At 38.3% G+C, this 15330-nt stretch overlaps 1 protein-coding gene across 11 annotated transcripts in view; it reads left to right on the forward strand.

Moving 5' to 3' along the window:
- GREB1 (growth regulating estrogen receptor binding 1) overlaps positions 1-15330 on the forward strand; it is a 215748-nt gene that overhangs the window by 46535 nt on the left and 153883 nt on the right. For 7 of the 11 annotated variants that reach the window (XM_072635233.1, XM_072635244.1, XM_072635239.1 and 4 more), the window contains exon 1: positions 9606-9776. The exons of 2 other annotated variants lie outside the window; for them this stretch is intronic. The gene's annotated coding sequence lies outside the window, so the exon portion shown is untranslated. Of the gene's footprint in view, positions 1-9605; positions 9777-12866; positions 12959-15330 lie in introns of those variants that run through there. 2 more of the 11 variants (XM_072635238.1, XM_072635235.1) reach the window with 2 other exon arrangements.

Here is a 15330-nt window from a genome sequence, read left to right on the forward strand (position 1 = left end):
GGCACAATTTTATGTTCTTGTGTCACAAAAATTGGTTATGGTGTTGACCCTAGGTATCATTCATCATGTCTCTATGAGGAAATGTGTTTTAGCATCAAGCTTGGGGAACAATTTTCTGAACACCACTCATTCATTAGTTGGGATCTTACTTTATTTGGAAATGCTAGTGTACACCATAAGTTTCAAGCAACTAGAGTAAGAGGTAAAATTTAATTTAGGTTAAGAATCTCTACAGTCATTTAGATGATGAGGGCCAAGTAGAGGTCATTCGAATAGGATCAGAGGAGGAGAAGATTAGATGATCACACTATTGAAGGAGAGGAATAGGATGTTCCAGAATCCGAGGCAGAGAAAACACAAAAAGAATCATAAACATGATTGATTTAGAGCTAAATCATGTAAAATTTGACTGCCTCATTGTAAAAATGAGCTCATGCAACCCATTTCTTGACAAAGAAGTGTGATGGACTCAAGATGCAAAATAAAATATACTTTTTTTGGACATAACCAGTATGGGAATTTGTTTTGTTTGATTATGAATTTTGGCCACAATGACTTTGTCTTTATTTTTTTTTTTAATTTTTTCCTTCAGGGGTGTGGGAAGGCAAAGGTTTCCAAGGGGAAAAAGAGGAAGAAAAGTAAAAGAAAGGAAAAAAAAGAGACATTGGCATTTTTAAGAAAATAATACAGAAAAGGGAATTGAAGGAAGGCCAGAAAAAAACCCAGACAAGAAGGGTAACTTGGAAAACTATCATCTGTGACTGTATGTACTTGAAAAGAAAATCAAGCTGTATTTAATAGAGATTTGAAGTGTCCTATGTAGTCTTCCTTTTCTGTCTTACCTTGCATATGGAAATGCCTATTTTATAAAAACTTCAGAATAAAAAAAAACTTTTGAAAATGAGGAAAATGTGAGGACAAGGAGCTTTCTTGTCAATGGGGCACTTAGGGAGTAGAGATGGGATTCATTTGTAGGTCTTCAAACTCCAGATTCAGTCAGAACTCTTTCCATTACACTAAGCTGCTTCTCGGCATATAGGCCATGTGGGAAATGAAGGCAGGCCAGGGAGAAAGTTGTTTATCGTGTTCTTCTGAAGTGCCTGTCTGGAGAAAATGAGTTAGAGGAGAGAGAGAGAACTAGGCGTTCTTGTCAACTTTGGAAGAGTGCATTAGCAGGCTGTGTTCTAAAGCAAGGAGAGATAAATCGTGTGAGAGAGAGAGAGAGAGAGAGAGAGAGAGAGAGAGTGTGTGTGTGTGTGTGTGTGTGTGTGTGTGTGTGTGTGTGTGATGTTAACAAGGCAGTATGGTACACAGGGCAGGAACTTTGGATTAGCATTTAGCCACTTAGTAGCTACGCGATTTTGGACAAAGTCAACTTTTTTACACCTTACTTACCCACTCTATAAAATGAGAGGGTTGAACTGGATCAGAGATTCTTAACATGGAGTCCAAATGATTAGATATTAGGGGTTCTGTGATGGGCCTTTTGGGATGGACCTTAGATGGGAAAAATTGCATCTTTATTTTATCATTAACATTTGGTTTCCTTTGTAATCCTAGGTATTTTATTTTATGTATTTAAAGAAATTATTTTGAAAAGAGGTCTCTAGGCTTCACCAGACTGTTGGAAGTGGTACATGACATTAAGAGAAGGTTAAGAACTCCTGCAGAGTGCTTGATAAGGTAACTTCCAGTTCTAACATTTTATCACTTTATTTTTAGTCATTTAAGTTACTTCACTGTACAAAGATATTAACTCATTTTCAGAGTTATTCCTATCTTTAAATAATTTCAGTATTTAGGAAAAATGTTTTCTAAAAGTGGTGACTGATACGTACCATTTTGAAATGCCATATAGATCAGAGCAAACCACTAGGCACAATTTGTCATTTGGTACTTCAGTTTTCCTTTCAACATTCCTCATCCTAATTTTCAAGTAATTTGGTCCCACTTTAAGTTTTAAAAATGCCTTTGTAAAGTTCAGCCTAACTTTCTGTTCTTTGCCAAGTTGTATTGCATTGCCTTCCAGAAAGGCACCTCTTGCACCTCTTCTCAGGTCTGACCTTGCCTAAGATTGTTAAGCAAGGAAAATTTCTCTTCAGTGCCCTCTAACTCACATGTGGTGAGTTTTTATCTCCCTAGTGCCCGAAAGAATGCCTTCCTCTAGCCAATTTCCCACTGTCAAACCCTGCTTTGTGGAAAGGCTCTGAAAACTCATGAAAAAATCAATAAAATCCCATTTCTCTTGGGGGACACAGAGTTGACTGAAAGGAATGAATGCCTGATTATACAATTTCAGACTTGAAAGAGGGTAGACACAGTTCTTGTGGTTGTGGTTGTAGTTTGGATTTCCATGGCTGAGTTTTCTCTTTGCTCCTCAAGTCACATGGTAAGCCTTCCATATAGGATCAGTCCTGTCTTTTTAAACTCCAAAGACATCACCAACATTCAGAGTTCTATTTGAGTTTTATAGATAAGAGAATTAGTAAGAAACTGAATTATTGGGAAATGAGATGGGGAAGACTAAATGAAATGAACATTTGAATCACCACATCAGAAGGTGTGTTTTCAAATCCTACTTTTGTCATCTTAACTGTGAGATCTTAGGCAAGTCTCTTAGCCATTCTGGGCCTCAGGTTTCTCATTGGTAAAATGAAAGTGGTGGATGAGATGACTTACAAGGTCCTTTCCAGGAATCCTCGTGAGCCTGTGATAGGACTCTTTCCTCTTTTTTGGAATGAGTCTACTTTTCTTAGTAGTGGCTTTCTTTGTAGCCCTCTCTTCCCTCGTTGCCAATGGATCTGAATTTCCATCAAAGTCGATCACGATCTTCCATGATTTAGTAGATGAGATGAAGGGAGTCGACCGAGGCACAGGTCTTTGTGATTCTAAGCCCAGCAATCTTTCCATTTCTCTATACTGCTGCTATGCTGAGCTATTTCAGTGGTAAGGAAAGTAATTAATTGGATGGAGTTGTTTTTGCTTTCTAGGGATTACTTGATCCCTAGAGGCCTCAAAAATATCATGTTTCTAGTGATGAGGCTGTAGAAATCTAACTTCTTAGTGCTTATTCACATTAACAGTAATAGCACGAGTATTGTCTTATTTGCACAGGCCCATGGTGCTAACCATATAAAAGGTGCATAACAAGAAATATTGATCGAAAGTAATTTCATCTCTCCAGATCTTATGCTATGGGCATGTTTTAGAAACACTACCAAAATTTCATCTCTTTTATTGCTAACCTGTCAGCTGACTCATGTGGAATGACTTAAACTCCTTAACTTATCCATTTGTAAGATGGGAGTCAGCCTTACCAGGAAGATGGGAGAATTAAGGTGTTCCTATTCGAAAGTTTTATTGATTGTTTCTATATTACATTCATTTCATCGCAGTGGTCATTGGACCACAGAAGAAAACTATCTGTATTATCCAGTGATTTATTTATCTGATAGATATCAGACACTTGACACTCACTAGCTGTGTGACCTTGGCCAAGTCACTTAACCCCAACTGCCTCATCTTGGGTCATTTCCAGTCATCCTGATGAATATCTGGTCACTGGATTCAGATGGCTCTAGAGGAGAAGTGAGTTTGGTGACCTGCATAGCCTCCCCCACTCAAAACAAAGTCAAGTGCAAGTCATGTCATCATTTCTCTGATGGCATGGTCTTCTTCGGCAAAGAAGGACGAACACACACACACACACACACACACAGATCTCTGTCTCTGTCTCTGTCTCTCTCTCTCTGTCTCTGTCTCTCTCTCTCTGTCTATCTCTATCTCTCTGTCTGTCTCTCTGTCTGTCTCTCTGTCTGTCTCTCTCTCTCTCTCTGTCTCTCTCTGTCTCTCTGTCTCTCTGTCTCTCTCTCTCTCTCTCTCTCTCTCTCTCCCTATGTACTAACAAGCAAATTAAATGCTGGATGGTAAGTACCTTAACTTGGGGTCAATAAAACTTTAAAAAAATGTTGATAACTGTATTTCAGTGTAGTTGGTTTCCTTTGTAATCCTTTGGTTTCCTTTGTATTATGTTTTATGCATTTAACAACATTATTCTGAGAAGGAGCTCATAGGTCACTGGACTGCCACTTAGAGGGGACTATGACACGAGAAATGTTAAGACCCTCATGGTGTAAAGAGTGGCTGTGGTGGAAGAAGAATAGTAGTTGAGATACAGAGATAAATGATCTCATTCTATTCTTATAGAAAATATAGGTAAGTGATAGTAAGAAATAGATGGATTCAGAACTGACTGAATAGCCTGACTCAAGAAGTCTTTCATAGGATAATAGATTTATAGCTATAGGGGACATCAGACATCAGACTCCATCTAATGCATCTTTATTATATGAATGAGGAAACTGAGGTCCAGAGAAGTAAGTGACTTGTCCAAGGTGAGTAAGTATTAGAGTCAGGAGATAGTCTTTACTTGGTTAGTAGAGGTCTCCATTGTAGCACCTTAGGTACCCTTGGTCAGACAATATCTGTACTGTTGTATTTATGTCTAGGTACCGTTTTGTAAGGGCAGCTAAGTGATGCAGTGAGTGGATAGAGTGATTGGACCTGGAGTCTGGAAGACTCATCTTTGTGAATTCAAATGTGGCCTCAGACACTTACTAGCTGTGTGACTCTGGGCAAGTCACTTAACCTTGTTTATCTCAGTTTCCTTGTCTGTAAAATGAGATGGAGAAGGAAATGACAAAGCTCTCCAGTATCTTTGCCAAGGAAACCTCAGGTGGGGTCATGAAGAGTTGGAAGGGACTGAAAAATGAATACTATAGAGAAAGGGGAAGAAATCTTTATTAAGTGCCTACTATGTGCTGGGCCCTGTGTTCCATGCTTTATAAATATAATCTCATTTGATCCTCACAGCAATCTTGTGAGGTAAGTGCTATTATGACCCCATCAATGAGGAAACTGAGGCAGACAGAGGTTAACTTGACTTACCCAGGGTCACAAAGCTACTGTGGATTTAAACTCAAGTCTTCCTAAGTAGCTTATCCTGATGTGCTGGAGAACATCTAGAGGAGGGAAACCAGGGTGTCATCAGAGGATCATTTGAAAGAACTAGGGACATTTAACCTGAATAAAGGAAGAGAGGGAGGGGTGGAATATGAAAGCTCTCTTCAAATACTTGAAGAAATTTCAAGAGATCATGCGACAAAGGGATTAGATTTTGTTTTCTTTGGTCCCAAAGAACGGAACCTGGAGCATTGGATGAGACTTGTGAAGAAGTTAATTAAAGGTCAGTGTCAGCAGAAAATTCCCCCAAATTAGAGCTATCCCAAAGCAGAATTAATTACCTGCTTCAAGTAGGCCTGCCACTTTAGTCAACTGTGTTATTCCCCTTCGGATTTCTTTTTCAAATACGAATTGGACTAAAACATTCTCTAAAGTCTCTTACAATTCTGTAATTCTGTGATTCTTTTAACAAAGAAAGCAAGTGAAGGAAAACCAACCATCAGATTAACCGTATCTCACAACGTGGACTACATTCCATGCCCATATTTCTATATCTCTTCAATGAAAGGAGGAAAAAGGTTTTTTCCATCTCTTCTCCAGGGCCAAGATTGTGCATTATAATCACATTGTTGATTTATATTTTCAAATTATTGGCGTATTTTTTGCTTTTACATCACCTTCATTTTAGAATACGTCCTTCCCCCTCTACTAACTGTGTAGCCCCTTACAACAAATGATAAAAAATAGAACAAGCAGTTCAGCTGCTACAAAACACCTCAACTGTGTATGAATTATTCTCAGTACCTGTAGTGGATCTCCTCTGCTCCCCTATCCCCCAGCAAAGAAAAGAGTGAGGTAATTTTCTCATCTCCTTTTGGGGATAAGCTTGGCTAGTATAATTGAATAGCATTGTGAGGTGTGGGGTATTTTTTTTTACATTTTCATTGTTGTAGTTACTGTGTATATTTTTTTCCTGGTTCTTAGTTCTGTAACAGTTCATACAAATCTGACCATATTTCTCTGAATTAATTATTTCTTCTAAATGTTTTAAAATTGTTTTATTTTCAAATCGAAATTTGCCATCTCTCCCTTTTACTTCCCTTCCCCACCCGAAGAAAGCACATATCCAATATTTCTTAGAATTCACTAATATTTCATTACATTTGTGTACCATGGTGAACTTATTTATACCCAAGTTGATGAACATCTACTTTGTTTCCAGCTTTTTGCTACAACAAAAAGTGCTGTTTCATATAGCATCTTTCTTTGACTTTCTGGCTATATATGCCTAATGGTCAGATCTCTGGGTCAAAGGGTATGAGTAGTTTAAACCAAATGGGCTTAATTTTTTGTAAATGATCTGAATTCCTTATAAGAAAGATGTCCTAATAAAAAGCAGAGTCATTAATTTAATGACAATGCTCAGTAGAATCACAAAAGTACTGTGGCACCATGGTTTTGTAAATCAACATTTATTAAGCACCTGTCAGGTGCTATAAACCTGGACAAAATTTAGTCAGTCCCTGACCTTGAGGTCAGGTTGTAATCACAACCACAGGCTACAAAATTCTCTGTTAATAGTAGAGCCTGAGTTGTAGTCCCCTTAAAAATATCACCAACTGTTGGTAGGTTAAATGCAGAAAAATGGGATTTTGAATACATTTAAGTTTGAATGTGTCCATAGTTATCCGCCCTAATGTGGAATGACTTTATGAGGGGGTTAATAGTAAAGAACTTTTGAAGCAGATTAGAATAGTAACTTATAGTAAGTGTAACATATATATTAGTTAGATTGTCACTGGACCAGAAATGGATAAATTAATCTTAGAGTCAGGGGATCCATACAAAAACATATGTGCAATCAAGTTAAAATCGCCATGATTTGGTTTTGAACAAGACTCCTAACTCCTCAGATAATAGGATCAGGGTATAGGATCTGGGCTCCAAATGCGATGCTTTTATAAAAATGTATTTAAATCCTCTGATCTTTTATTATCTTTGAATCCTAGGAGATCAGAACTGGGAAGAGTCGTAGAACATAAAATATGGAATGTTACAATGTGAAGACACCTCAGAACATAGCATATTAGAGCCAGAAGGAGTTTGGAGATCTATCTGGCTCAGCTCCCTCATTTTATAGAAGAGGAATTGAGGTCCAGAGAATGGAAGTAGCTGATCAGAGATCATTGAGATAGTTAGAGTACTAAGACTTTGACACTCCCATCCCCCAGTCCTGCATTCTCATTCCTTTTTTTTTTTTTTTACAAATTAATTAATTTTTTTTTAGTTTTCAATATTCACTCCCATAAGTTTTAAATTTTCTCTGCCTCCCTCCCCTCCCCATCCCCTGAGACTGTGTGCAACCTGATATAGGCTGCATTCTCATTCTTGAAAAGTAAGAGACAAGTTCCCTAACTCCTAAGCTCCTAAAACCACTAACTTGGTGAATGATCAAATTAACCTATCCCTGTTAGTTTAGGTCGCTGCTCCCTCTATACCCAAATGCTCTAGAGTTGGGTAGTTAAAAATCCTGTTTTGCTCTAGAATTGTGCCTAAATACACTGTTATTGTCTCCTCTGAGATTTGCCAATGCAAATGTCTAGGGTCTCCCTGGAAAGATCCTTTGGTGGATTCACACAACCGTAATAAATTTTTGTCTTTCTACCCTTTATTTTCAATGGTAGAAGCAGGTACAGTTTCTTGGCAGGTTCCACAGGAGTAAGAACAGCCAGATCAGTAAGGCTACTAGGTTGTCATTCCAGACATTGCCCTGCTTGCTTGATTTAGCTGGTGAGGAGGGGAGGATTAACTCAGTTCTGGAGAACACATTCTTATTAGCTGGATCAGTGGAAACTTTCAGATGTAGATCTGTAAATTGACACTGCGTTGGTAACTGCAGCTATAATATCCTTAATGTATTTTGTATTTCTAATAAAGCTCTGGTCTAGGGTCCAGAATGTAAAAGGCTGTCTTTAGTACTAGTTCTGTATGATTATTTAGTTGAGCAAACTATTCTTTGACACTTAAATATGTTAATAGTCAAGAAGGCACAACAGTTGATCTGTTGAGCCAGAAAGGCAAGAGCTGTTTGTTGCCAGTACCCCTAAGGGCAGTAACCTCTCACTACTCTCAGGCTGCTCAGTAATAGGTAAGAGCAGGGAGAGCCCAGGTCTCTTGGGTTGGTATTAGTTAAGTAGTCGACTTAGGTATTTTTGGAAGGAAATAGAGCTGAGGAGCCAGATGAGATGTCTTTGGGGCAGAACAGTGCAGTTTTGATGAGTCTGATTGGGAGTGGGGTTGGGGAGGGTTGAGTTTTTTCTCTGTGTCAGTGTCTGTCCTTTGGTCAGGTGCATTGGGGTGTGCTGTTGATTGCCTGAGGTCTTAGGCACAGAGTACATACAAGAAAGGATTAGGCACTGATGAGGATGCTACAAGGTTAAGTCAGAGATGCAATCATGATAGCCCCTTGGTGTAACATCATAAGAGTTTTGGATTTAGGATTAGACAATATGGAGTTGAATCTTGTTACAGGTGGCTGTTTAATTACCTGGGCAGTTTTAGGCGGGACATATCACCTCTCAGAGCTTCAATTTCATGATCTGTAAAATAGGATGGTTGGATTTAGATGATCCCTGAGGTTCCTTCTAGTTCTAAATCCAATAATCTCTCTGAGCCTGCTTTTATTTTCTTTGGCATCCTTGTGTTGGAATTTAGGGGACTTTGACAATAAGGAAGCAGCTGAAAATTACATTCACATTAAGTATATTCTACATTCCTGTTCTTAGCTTCAAACATAAACATATATACTCTGACTCCTTTTATGACACTATATTTTGATGAAGATTCCTGAAGTAACTAAAATTTTTTAGGTTAAATTTCACCATGTGTGCCTAGAAAACGTAAAAACATAATTGACTCCAAGTAGGCTACCTTATTAGCATAAATAATGTTAAAGTAACATAGCTGAAATCAGTTAACACTTTGCCTTGTATATTAACTAGTTCTTTTGATGGAGAGCATGTTTTGATAATGTACAAGCAGCTTTTTGTCAGTCATTTTACCCTTTTAAGGAAATAAATGATTTGGAAGACAAGGATGGGGAGGAGGGGTTCAGTGTGTTAATTTCATCTTCTTGCCAGTTACTTATCCTTAGGAATGAAACCACTTTGCTCAGCTCACCTTTCTTTATGATTACATCTCCTCCTTTTTCTGTAACACTGAGTTCTCCAGAGTTGTATTTCTGTCTCCTTGAAGAAAAAAAATCCCACAAAACTTTCATGTTCCTTTAAAAAAACCAAGTTGAAGTTGATGGTGGTTTAGACTGACAGATTGGTATGTACCTGATTAAGAGCAACCTGACCCAGAAAAACACTTCAGTGTTAATAAGACATAAAACTGGGCTATTTGTCATTTCACACAGCAGGGACCTAAGACTGAAAGAACAGCTTGCTAGGCTATATTGTGAAATTATTATTATTATTAGTATTACTATTTTGTTTTTGTTGTAGCTCCAGAATAGATAGCTATGAAACCTTCCTCTTTTCCTCCTTTGACAGAAGGCTCTGTGTCACGCCGACCTGGTGCTGAGTTGTGTGTTGGGCTGAGTGAGGGGCATTAAGTGCTCTTTTCCAATCCTCGAAACAAGACTCCACTAAATCAAATCAAAAGGGAAACCCCGCAGAGAGATAGTCCCTACTGCTTAACACGGGTTTAGCTCTCCAGTGCCAAATTTGAAACCTTTGAGGACATTCTCTGCCTTAACCTGCTCTCGCAGATGGTCTGTGAGTGTTTTGAAGGGCTCAGCTGTCTTTAAGGTATGATGGATTTTACTTTAAGCAGATACTCTCATCCTGCAATATGTAAACTATGTGTGAGTTGAGCATGTTCCTCCCATGTTTCAGAGGCTCTCAATCTTTGCTTATAAGGTCTGTATTTTGATGTATTTTAAATAGTCTTAGTGCATGTTATGAAGCTTTTAGCAGTTCAGGTGATAAATGACGAGGGTTAGGTCTATTGAGTTGAATTCATTTCTTTTGCTTTTTTTGCTTTAATGAAACAAGTGACTTAATTATACCGTTAGTTAAGTTGGTGTCTGTAATCCTTAGCTTACCTTAAAAAAAATCAGAAAGCCTTCTATTTCATTGAGTCTAGTCTGTGGAAGTTTGAAATCACTTTTCCTCCCAAAGTGACAACTTTCTCCATTAACCTTACCATTCAGTGGTTCTTTTGTCATTCAGCTGTGCAGCTCAAAAAAATCTTATTAAGTGCTAGTTATGTACAAAGCTTTTGTTGAAAAGGAAATGAACTTAGTCTGTTTTTGGCAATTTAGTTTTAAGAGTGTCTAAAGGTATTCATTCTCTGAAATAATTTTTTACTTACTCTGAACCAGATGTCTGAACGTTCAACAGTGGTCAGCTGGGGGCTTTAGCATGTAGAGGGAATTGAGTGCCTGTGGAAATCTCAGTTGGGAAGAGAAGTAGCTCAGACACATGTTGAATCTCAATACAGCCTGTGGAAAAGGGCCTTCTTTCCTCCCTGGAGTACCACCTGTGAAGTTTATGAGATCCTGGAGGAAAATCCAAAAAATCTACATTAGAATGTGTGGTTTCCTGCAGAGGATGCTGTCAAAAGAACTTACAGGATGCAGTTCTAGGGCTTAATGCATTTATTGCCATATCATATATTTGTTTAGGGCATTATTACTTTACTAAGTTGATGCAGTGCCAGATCTTCTCAAGGTGTGACCTTCAGTGTGGGGCAGGGAAACTTAAAAAAAGTGAAGCCTGAAGAACATAGTTCTTGATGTTGAGAGAGGGCTGAGTTTTCCTCTTTTAGTGTTAATCAATGCTAAATAATCATGAGCACTGATTTGTAATTTTATTCCTTTGTTGTCTGATTCTTTGGCTTTGACTTTTGCTTGGAGAGTGAAGGTATCTGGCTACTGTTGTGACCTTATGCTTAGGCTGAGACTCAGTGTGGAAAATGAGGGATGTTTTGGTGAGGCAGATTCTGTGAGTGTGTGTGTGTGTGTGTGTGTGTGTGTGTGTGTGTGTTTAAAAATTCCTGGTTTAGAACAGATACTGGATTTGGTTATTTCCCCTATAAAATATCTTGACAGGCCCAGGCCCCAGGAGTGCATGGGAGGGACCCAAAAGATTATCATTTGTTCCAGCATAAGGAAAGGGAAGAACAGAGATTACATTATGTGCAGAATTCAGAGTAAAAGCAAAGTAAACTCAGAAATTGGGGTCAAGGGAAAGTGGGTTCCAAATGTAGAGAAGCTGTGAATGCTTTGGTATGAAATAGAGCAATATAGAGAGGAAAGAAATATTTATTTAACAAATATTTCTTTAGCTTCTATTTTGCACAAGAAAGGCTCTGTGCTTATTAAGATGGGAGAAAGAACACAGAGTTAGACAGGAGGTTGAGGAGGGAAAGTATAAGGGAAAAAAGAGAAAGAAAAGAAATATAGTGATGAAGAAATTCGTGGAGAAATAAAGTGTCAATGGGAGACTTAGAGAGACCAACCATAAAAGTAGATATCTCTTCTAAATATCTAACAATTCTTGATTTCTTCACATCAGTGAATGAAAATGGAAGAACAAAATAGACCAATAGTTTACATTTTCAATTCAGTAAACATTTATTAAATACCTACTGTGTGCTAGGCACTTTGATGAGGTTTTTGACTTTGGAATATACTCAGGAGTGCATAGAAATAGAGAGATTCCAACTTAGAGCCTCATGTGTTTAGCCAGAGGGGGAAAAAGTCTTGGTTAGGGAGGGGAATACGCTAGTTATCTTCAGGTATTTGGAGGTTTGGCATACCAAAGGAGGATTCGCTTCCATCTGCTAGGTTCCAAAAGTGGAGCTAGGTTGAATTGGTGGGAATTACAGAGAGGCAGATCTTGGATCAATATAAAGCAAAACTTTTCCACAATAAGAGTTTTGTTGCAGTATAATAAGTAAGTAGTGAGTTCCCTGTCACTTCTGTTCAAGTTTATGATCATGGTCAGGAATATTACGGGGAGAAGATTCATATTTACAATAAGAGTTTGTAATGTTAATGTAAGGTTAATAGTGGGTGGGGGGAAGAGTTAAAGATCTTCTCTGCCTCTTAATAGGCCTCAAGATACTTTTTGTTAATTTCTAATGAGGCACTAGGCCATGAGGGTCTTGCCTTCCAGCTCTGAAAAGCGTATATTTACCCTGAGGTGAGATTTTACATTGGGACTTATTTTTTGGAAGAATCTTTGTGTACCAGATGAGACTCTGGGTAGCTGCTAAGGAGTCCCCCAGGCTTTGAAAACCCAGAGGTGGGTTCTTCGCTCTCTGGTAGCGATGTGTGTATTGTCTATGGTCAGACAGTTGAAAACCCTGTCTGTTGATCTTTCTGTTTATAATTTCTGTTTGTATTTTCTCTGAAGTTCAGAGAAAGTTCAGACTTTTTTCCCTGAACTAAACGAATGATATATATGCTTGAGTAAAGTAGATTGTTGACCCCTCAAAAGATGCTTTCCTTTGAGAAAAACAGATCTAAGAACCTGTACAGCAGGCCCTCCTGTGTATGTCGGGGTCCTTACTGTTACAGAGTTGGAATAAATGCTATTTGAGATTCTATCAGTCACGTATACCTCAGTGTGAATTTGAAACTCTTGGTGGTAGGTGCTTTTTAAACTTTCCAAGTGTGAGATTCTGTGGTTCTAAGGCTCTGCCTTAATATTTTATTCATTACTGGGTACTATTGTGTCCGCCAATAATACTGGTACTAGAAATCTCTTTGGATAGGGATTAGGGAGGAAATCCTAGGCTAGCCAATTCTTGGATAATCATTTATCCACTATTTGTCTCCCATTTGCACTTTCATATTCATTACATTTATCATTATCTGTTACATCCTACAGTATCCATTATTTGATCACCACAATTACCTTCAGACCAGGCCAGTCGGATATTTAAGCATTTGCTTCTTTCCTACAACAGCACTGTTTTGCAGGTGAGTAAACTAAGCCTTAAAGAGCTGTGGTAGCTTGCCTGTGTTTACCCAGCTAGGGAATGGTAGAATCCAGGTCTTCTAGCTGATCACCTAGTTCTTATCCCAAAAGATGACTTTGTAAGAGGAGAAGTATAAAACTATATCTTCTTGCTTCCAGTTCCTCACCAACAAATATTTTTTCTTCAGTGCTTATGGAAGGTGATAAGTTGATAGTTCTTGATGAAGAGTTATTTGTATTCACATGATATCATTATATTCTGAGGCATATGCTCACATGAACTTTGTACTTTGCAATTCTTTTGATGTGGAATTGAAAACAGAGTAATGTAAGGCTGACCAATTCAGAAACCTCTGCCATTCATACTGTTCCTAACTTCTCCTTTCCTTTATTGAGCATTCTTTATTGAGCATGCTTGGCACTCCCTGAAAGGCTTTTGAGTGTATTTTAAGTATTTCTGGTATCTGATATTAGTCATTTGGCCATTAATGTGAATTTGAACTCAGAGGGTGGGGTTAGCTGCCTTTTAAACCTCATCTCTAATTGTGGAATGAAGTGTTTTATTCCTTGTTTGTGAAATTTCAGTGTTCAGCAGTAAGGGAGAAATTATGTTGGGGGGGGGCAGTCCTTGAAATTGATTTACTCTGCAAACATTTATGAGCAGGCTTGCAATGTACAAAGCCCCAGGCTTTAGTCTGGGCAGAATGCAAGGATGAATAAGAAACATGCCAGGTTGTAGACGCGTTTACATGATGCAAAGGTAGAGACTGGAATTGAACCTATAATTTTGCTGGAAAAGGGAACTTTCGGGTGAAAAAAACTGATTCTACCAATGCAAGTTGTCACCCTTGCCGTAGTTTCTAGTCTTAGAGATTTGCTTAGAGCAGGAGTGGGCAACCTGTGGTTTCGAGGCCACATATGGCCCTCTTGATAAAAGGTTCTGTGAAGTTTGGATTCAGCCAAAGGATCGGAGGTGGCCTCAAGGCTGCAGGTCTCCCATCCCTAGCTTAGAGGGTTCAGTGGCTTTCCTTGTTCCTCATAGCCAATACATATGGCAAAAGTGAGATCTGAACCTGAAGTTCAAGATTTCAAGGCTAGTGCTCATGTTGTCTCTCATAATAAAGATAAAAGAGTTTGCCCTTAAAACAAAACAAAAACCAAACCCCCAAACAACCATAAAGTTTAATTTGCTTTCAAATAATAGATCAGATGTTGAGAGAAGACTGTACGTAGCAACTAGAATATAACAAAACTGTGAGTTCAAGCGTGGTGCTGCTTCTGAGTACTTTGTAAGAAATAAAGGTCGATGAGAATAATTATTTTGATTAAACTCAGAAGTCTCACTTATTACCATCTTCATAGTCATGGAGTCATAAGCCTAGAAGGGACCTTGGGGGCCATCTCCATGGTTTGTCCTAATCTTGTAAATATCTTCACAGAGAAATAAGGAGGTTTGGTGCTTGGTTCACAGCAGGCATCAATAAATGGGTTCATTGGGCCAGTACTGTATTTCATTTAAATAAAGTTTGCAAAAAAAAAAAAAAAGCATTACAGTTTTGCAAGGGACTGTCATGGACATCAAAGGAATGGATAAGATTTATTATGTAAGGTACCTGAGGTAAAAGGATAAGCAAAACATATTTAAATAGAGCATTTATTAAGCATTTACTGCGTGCCAGGGGCTGAGGATATAAGCAAAAAAGGAAGATAAGCTTTGTCCTGAGAGAAGTAGTTTTAAGATAGAGAAGCAGCTTCTCAGGCTTCATATCCTGCTTTCCTCTGCACCGGCATCATAGGACTCCTTCAGCCCTGGACCACTTGGGGAACTTAAAAAAAGGCTGTTGACTGGTGGAACGCCTTTTTTTGCTTTGCTGTGACCAGTTGCAAGAATGATAAAAAGCAAAGTGAAAGGAAATAAAAAAGAGCACAATAGAAGATGATATACTAAAGTTGTGTCGGAAAGACAGTCTTTAAGCTTCTGGCAAAGTATCTGTGAGCCTTATAAAACTATATGTGTTTTCTGCCCATTGAATCAATCTTCAGACATTTTTCTCTTCTTTTTTTAAGGGTAACTTAATGAGTGGTTGAGGTCAGGGAGCCAGTAGGACTAGCTAAGGTACAGTTTTCTTCCAATTTATTCTTAAAGGGAATTATACAATTATTCCACTGGAGAATGACATTGTCACAAATCCTGTATTTCAAAAGTGTTTCTAAGAAAGGCAAGCTGGAAATGACTGGCTTTTGGTTTGATTGTTGTCCCTGTCTCATTCACCAGTAAATGCCCTGTTGATTTCAGAATGCTTTGGAGGGAGTTGTTCTACTTCTCGTTAAATGGTAGGTTATTTTCAGTGCTATGATTATCCTTGGATATTTA

Source organism: Notamacropus eugenii, chromosome 1 (assembly GCF_028372415.1).
Source record: "Notamacropus eugenii isolate mMacEug1 chromosome 1, mMacEug1.pri_v2, whole genome shotgun sequence".
NCBI classification, from domain to species: Eukaryota; Metazoa; Chordata; class Mammalia; order Diprotodontia; family Macropodidae; genus Notamacropus; species Notamacropus eugenii.